The sequence below is a fragment of the Alligator sinensis genome, unplaced genomic scaffold (assembly GCF_000455745.1).
Source record: "Alligator sinensis unplaced genomic scaffold, ASM45574v1 scaffold505_1, whole genome shotgun sequence".
Lineage (NCBI taxonomy): Eukaryota > Metazoa > Chordata > Crocodylia > Alligatoridae > Alligator > Alligator sinensis.
Window position 1 is genome coordinate 1,702,995 of NW_005841940.1, and position 6,925 is coordinate 1,709,919.

Sequence of the window (6,925 nt, forward strand, 5' to 3'; positions counted from 1 at the left end):
TGGGGGTGGCCCCCTGCCACTGTGTGCACTCCTATAGGGGCAGTGGGGACCCCTGCCCCCCAGGTCTGTGCATGGGGTGGGGAGTCTGGGAATGGGTGTGCGCTGCCTGCTGTGGGCTCAGGTTCCTTGCCCTTCTGCCCTCCTCCAGGGCCTCCGTAGCCCAGCATGCATGACCCGGTGCTGCAGGGCAGAGCAGGGTCACATGGGGGAGCTCATTGCCACTGCGAGAGCTCTGCGCTGCCCTGCAGCAGGGGTGGTGGCACAGGGTTGTGTCCCTTGCTGCTACGTGTGGGCAGGGGATGCCTCGCCAGGGCAGCCTGGAGCTTGTAGCTGCAAGCAGCTCCTGCAGAGCCCCACTCTGCCCCGCAGCACTAGGTCACATCTGCTGGGCTGTGGAGGCCCTGGGGGAGAGCAGCAGGGCGGGGAGCCCGAGCCCACGGTGGGCAGCGCGCACCTACCCCCTGCACAGATCTGGGGGGCCCAGGAGCACCCTGTCCCTCTGGGAGTGTATGCCCCAGCGGGGAGCCAGAGTCCATTTTTCCCCCCCCTGCACCTGCAGCGAGCAGGCAGTGGGGTGGGGAGCTGTGCTCTGCTCTCCTCCACTGCAGCAGCTGCCACCTCCTGCCAGGGGCAGGGGGCTGTAGACCTGGGTGCCTGGCCCCATAGCTGTGGCGCAGGGCTGGGGGGGTGCTTTGGGTGGGCTTTGATTTTAATCATAGTTGTTGGGTTTTTTGTTTTGTTTCTTGTTTTGGGGGGCGGGGGTTATCAGAGAATTTGCAGTTTATTTTATTTTTTTTAATCAGGGAAAACCCTGTTGATCAGGGGCTGGGGTAGGCCTTTCTGCCTAAGGGGCATTTTTGGAGAGCTCGGGCAGGGGGGAGAGGCTGCCCACTGGCAAGGCTTGGGGGCTCTAAGCAAATTAACCAGGTGACCAACAATTGGATGAGGGCAGGTAAGAGGAGAAGTCCTGCTGCTAATTCCTGTAGTTTTCAGTGTGCTTCAAGCACACTGAATGGCTTGGACTTGGTTGGCCACCTACAGCCTGTAGGCCAGATCTGGCCTGTGGAGGCATTGGATCCATCCTGCGGAGCCACAGGACTTGCCTATGCTGGGGCTGAGCAAGGGGGAGCAGCAGGGGGGTGGAGCAGGCCAGGCTGCTGGAAGCTGTGCCCGTGCTGCTGTTGCTTCTCCCTACCTGGTCTTCCCTGTCCCCAGGACTGTGGTGTGAATGCAGCTTCCAGCCAGAGTGGAGCTGTGCTAGGACTGGGGGGGGTGGGGGTGGGAAATAGGGAGAAGCAGGAGCAGTGTGGAAACAGTTTCCAGCTGTCTGGTCCCAGTGAAGTGCCCCTCCAGCTAGAGGCTGTGCTTTCTCTGCAGCCAGGGACCAGAGGGTGGGAGAAATGGTGGTAGCACGGGCACCGCTCCCAGCTGTGTGCCTGTGGCAGGGGTGCAGAGAAAAATCCCCTTGGCAGCGATGTGCCACCGAAGCTACCTGACCTGTGCTGGACTGGGGCTGGGTTGCTCTGGCTTGCAGCTCATAAAAGGTTGCAGGCCCCTGGTTTGGATCCATGCCAGCAGATGGGGAGTTTTTGAGACTGATCTCAAAATAAAGACGTAAAGAGCTGAAGTCTTGAGTTCATCCTGGACATGTGAACTGTAGGCAATGCTAGTGGGATATGTCTGTGTGAGGAGGCTCCTAAGGTAGGTACTGCACCACAAGGGCTGTGCAGCTTTTAGTTTGTTGTTTTAAAAGACGCACTATGGGTTAGAAGTGAGTCTAATTTGGCTTGCCCTGTGTTTCTTGTCCTCTCCCTTTCCCTCCCCCCAGCATTTTATTGGGTCTGGCTGTGTCTGCTGTAGTTCCCTTTGGCTAAATTCCAGCATGGGTTGGTTCCACCCTGCCATGCACTAGGGGAGAGGGGAGAATTGTGTTGAAATAATGAACAAAAAGCAATGCCAAGGCCTGGCAGAGCCCTACAGTGTGTGGCTGAGAGGAGTCTCCAGTGTCTATGCATCTCTCCACCTGCCCCAGCTTCCTTCCATAGGTGGCAAGAAGCCCCGCCTTAGTGCCATCTGACATAGCAAGTGCAGAGACTATGAAAGGTCCAGGTGCCAGACCAACGCAGGCTGCCTTTTGGGCACTTGTGTGCTAAGACCTTGTTCACTGCTCTTCAGTCTTATCTCCTTTCCCGTGTCTCTTTCTGCTGATGTCACTGCCAGGTGAGGGTGGAGGCAAGCAGGTTCCAGTTGCAGTTGAGGCTGGTGGAAGTGCAGGAGGATGGGAACTGTAATATGTTCTGGCATCTCCAAAATGGGAGAACCATGTAGTGCTTTTGCTAGAGCGTTGGACTGGGACTGAGACGGATCTATTCCCAGTTGTGCTGCTGTTCACCTGGATGACCGTTTGCAGTTGTCTTGCCCCACGCCTCAATTTCCTCATCTGTAAAATGGGGTTGATGAGACTTCCTTTACAAGTGTTTTGCTGCCCAATAATGAAAAGGCCTGTATAAGAGTTGGGTATTTATTAAGGGGAGCTCAGAACTGTTCAGAGCTCATCCTTCACGGGCAACTTTGGATGCGTTTCAACTTTGCTCTGAGTGAGCTACTCCTATTGGCACAGCCCCTTGGCACTGCTGATCACTGGCGGGATTTCCAGCTATATATTTGTGTTGCACTGATTTAGTGTTAGGCTGAGAGAGTTTCTGAAAGCTACATTGCATGTGCCTTTTGTCTGCCTGAGCAAGGGGGCCATGGTTGGCTGCAAGATATGCTTTTCTGTAAGGGTTTGAGGAAAGCTGGAGGTGTGTGCTGTGGGTAGTGGAAGAAAAGCAGTTGAGGAGGGTCTGGAAATCAGTTGAGGAAGGTAGACGGTGCACTTCCTTCTTTGCTGGGTTTCTATAGCTTGGGCTGGTGGGTTTTAGGAGTCCCTGTTTAGTACAGGTATTGGTGGAAGAATTCCCTAGGTTTTGTTTTTTTTAAGCATGTTTCTGTGCTGCCCATTATTTGCCTGCAGGTGCTATGAAAGTCCAGGTAGCATTGGCTGGGTTCACACAGGCCCACATCTGCCTTCTTCAGAGCGGTGCTCTTCGCCTACCTTTGTCCCATCACATCTTGTGTTGCTGGTCCCCATGGTCTTAGCTGCCCAGCTTGCCTCCATGGCTTGTCGTGGGTATGTGCAGGAAACATTTGATAAAGCTGGCTGATAAAACAGGTGCAGCTGACTGACTGATCTGGTCAGGCCGGCCTGCCAAGCTTACCTGAAGGGAGCCAGGCCAACCAGATTGAGAGAACTCTGCTTAATTTTAAAATTTCAGAAGCGGCCTATGCTGGTGGGGGGTGAAATTAGGAGGCTTGGGAGAGTTTGTTTATTTAGCTAGAGCAAGTTCAAAATCAAGGCAAAACCTCCAAAAAGGAGCGTGTGTTCTCTGTGGAAGGCCATAAATGTTACCTGAATGCTTTGCTGGGACTGTTCCGTTGTCCTCCAGGGAATTATTTTGCCAAGTCTGGAGAACTCCATTCAGTCCTTAAAATGTGAAATGCAAGCCCATGAGTTGGATCCCAGGATAAGTGTGCATCTCACTGCTGATCCCCAGTTTCTTTCCTCATCAGCCAAGGCTGCTTTTGGACTTGCTTTTTACTTTGCCACCCATCCTGAGGGGCATATAAGCATGTTGCACACACTGTTGCAGTACCTGCTGCCTGGCTGCTTGCATGGCAGGACTGGGTCCTTCTAGTGCTGGTGTAACCATGTCTGCATGACAACTCCTGGAGCCCCCAGCTCGTTCCAGCCTTCCAGTCACCCAGCTGCTGGCACTCCCCAGCTAATGGAGGCTGTGAGTTACTGCAGATGACCAGGATGCTTTCATTTCCCTTGTCCCAGGAGGGCTAGCAGTTGGTGAGGCTTTAGTGTTCTTTATTTCTTACCTTGGCTGGACATGGAATTTCCCCAGGGATAAAAAATAGCCTTTTAAAAACAAATAACTGCACACTGAAAGGAAGAAGAGGATGTAAGTATGTGGGCATCTGCCTCCTTATTCCATTGCCTCTCCTTTGCTTTAGTCCTTTTTTCCATGATTGATGCATTTTGGGTGTGTCGGAGGAAAACACCCAGGGTTCCTGCTGCTGAAACCTCTCCTCTTTCCCCCTCCCCTGCAGCTGCCTGAGGGCTGAGAGACAAAAGAGGTCTGTCTGCTTCCTCAGCTGCCACAGACAGCGCTGCACACTGTTGAGGATCTTGGGCTGCAGGTGATATGTAGAATGGGGTCAGCATCCCCTTCTCATGAGTGCTGTAACCCCCTTGGGTTATTCTCCCCCCCTGCAGTATCTGACTTCTCTCAAGGCTCTGCAGCCCAGTCTTTGGCCTAGGAGGGCGAGTTGAGGTTCCCTTTGCAGAGCCCAAACCTGGCTGTCTCTCTGCCAGGGCTGATTGCAGCAGGAGGTGGTGTGGGAATGGGCAGTAGTCCTGTCATCCTTACCCTTATGCTTTACGAAGTCAGATGTGACTTTCTTTTTTCAGAAGTGCCCTGTGTTGCCATAACTCTGAGCCCCATGTTAGTCCCTAGTAAAACTTTTGTTTGTCAACAGAAGCAGAGCAAGGCCAGCTCTGAGTCCTTCTGAAAAACATGCCCTGGAAGTTAAATAAAAAAAAAATGAATTGCTCTTGAAAATTTTTCACTGTTGTGTAGAAGAGCCATGTACAAAGGGGGCTTTGGAGGGGTGCAAAGCAGAGATTTCTGTGGGATTCTCACCGGGATATGAAGGAGGTCTTGGGGTAAGGGCCAAGGAAAGATGATCTCGTACTGCGTAATAGGAGAAGCCGTTTGCCACCTGCCTGATGCTGCGTGTTGTCTCTGCGGTACCTGTTTACAAAGGGGTGAATTGAGGATAGTGTGAGGCTTTGGCTGGAGTCCTCTGCTTAAATGAGCGCTTTATCATTATTTGAACAAGGTTTATATTTATAAAGCTGGAGAAGGAATTACTATTCGGACAGGCATTTATTGAAAGCTTGAAAGATGAGAGAGACAGAAATGAATCTTCTCTTATTGCTTTTGTGTTTTTTGCTGATAAGCTCCATGCATCATCTGCCAAGGAACTGCTAGTCAACAGTAGCAGAACAGTGACGGTCTTTCATCGCATCCAGGGAGGGTCTGTGGCTCCCGTGCCTAACATCAACCAGCGGGCTGTTCTGGATCTGCTTTGGATCTGATGATGGGCCTTTCTGATTTGGATCATGTTTCCTTTCTGTCTGCCCCAATGACTTAAGGAAATTATTGCCTGTAAAGTGTCAGGTTTGTCATGTGCTGCTTTCAGTTTGGTGGCAGCCACCCAAAATTCAGGCCATTGTACTTCTTCATTTCACTGATACCTGTGCTGCTGAAGTACTGTATGGAAGACGCCTCTAGGACACTCTCCCTCCCCTCCTGTTTGCCCCCCACGTCCCCCAGTTCCTTCAGTACTCGAGGAACCTAAAGAAGTTTGCTGTAAATCCATAAAATCCTGAGAGTGACAAATCCTCGGAGCTGTTGAGCTGGTATGTTTGAGGCAATGCCTGTGTGAATCTAGGCTATAGCAGTGTCTTGCAGATGCCAGTTGTGGTGTTGAGGTGTGTGTGCACACTTGCACATCTCAAGTTTAGGAGTAGCTGTTTCATTCAAATATGCTTAGAGATACTGGGATGGGATGGGGACTGCTGGCTGCCTTCTGCGTCTTAAGAAATGCCAGATGATTGATGGGAGATGCATGAGCAGTAGCATTCCTTTATCCAGCACCTCGCATATGGGAGTTGCAGCGCTGTGAGCTTTCATATATTCTCTTGCATTAGAAAGAACTTGAGGCTTTGCAAAATTCAGCCAGGTTTTGTTCTGCCCTGGTGCCATGTTAAGCGTAGGAGCCACTTGTCCCTTCCTTGTGACAGAAAGGGCCAAGGATGAGACACTGTGAAAGACCTAGCAGGAGCCTTGAGGAAAACATGCTGCTCTTTGCTGAGACACACAGAGGAATTTGTTTGTCAAGGCAGGGAGCAAAATGATTCTGAAATTGGAGGAGTAGAGCGTAGAAGTGTTATTTTGGAGGAGTGGGGGGTAATGGACATGGACCCAGTTGCTTCTGTCTCTCTGGGGGAGAGAGAAGCCTGCTCAAGGTTGAATGTATCATCAGGCTCTTGTGGCAAGGGTTATTACTGGGAATTGGAGTTAATCCAGATTAATACCAGGTATGCAGAAGTCCCTAGCTATGTTCCTTTTCTATGGAGCCAGTGTGACTGTAAAACAGTCGGCAACAAAAGAAATGAGCTGCTCTCGGACCAAAATAAGAGCATTTGCTTGGGATTTTTAATTGATTTAACTAGATTGATTTAACTTAAATCAGTGCAGTTTCCCTTCAGTGCCAGCCCCTAAAACTAGGACATTTGCCTGCTCTGGGGTACGATATGGAGACAGGTGTTTATGCAAGGACAGAGATGTCCTCTTCTAGCCGTGTACTGGATTTATATTTGGGGATTAGTGGAATAGCCTGGTACATTGTGCATCTCACAATTTCCTTTGCGGTAGCATGTCCCTGCTGCCAGTTTACAGTAGCTCACACACTGGAGTTGGAAACTGGGACAGGAGTGATTTAATAACTGAGATGACTCTGGGGAAGTCTCAGAATTGACTATGAACATGGGGCCTGACTCCATCCACTGGTGCAATGAAGCATCATTTCCAGGGCACCATCCTATTGGGGAGGCCAGTTCTTGACCTTTTGCTGCTGTAAGATGCTCTCTTCCCCTTCCCCCCCAGCCTTGGCTTGGATTTTTCTCAGTTTAGGATAGAACTAAAATTGTAGAAACCCTCTCATTTTGGTTTTTAATCCCAGGTGCTTGAGCAGCTGCCTAGGAAATGAGAGGTGTATGTGTCTCTCTCCTCTGCCCCCCCCCCCCCCCCCT

At 51.1% G+C, this 6,925-nt stretch overlaps 1 protein-coding gene across 1 annotated transcript in view; it reads left to right on the forward strand.

Annotated features, from left to right (window-relative positions):
• BCR (BCR, RhoGEF and GTPase activating protein) overlaps positions 1–6,925 on the forward strand; it is a 129,447-nt gene that overhangs the window by 26,834 nt on the left and 95,688 nt on the right. The window lies entirely within an intron of this gene.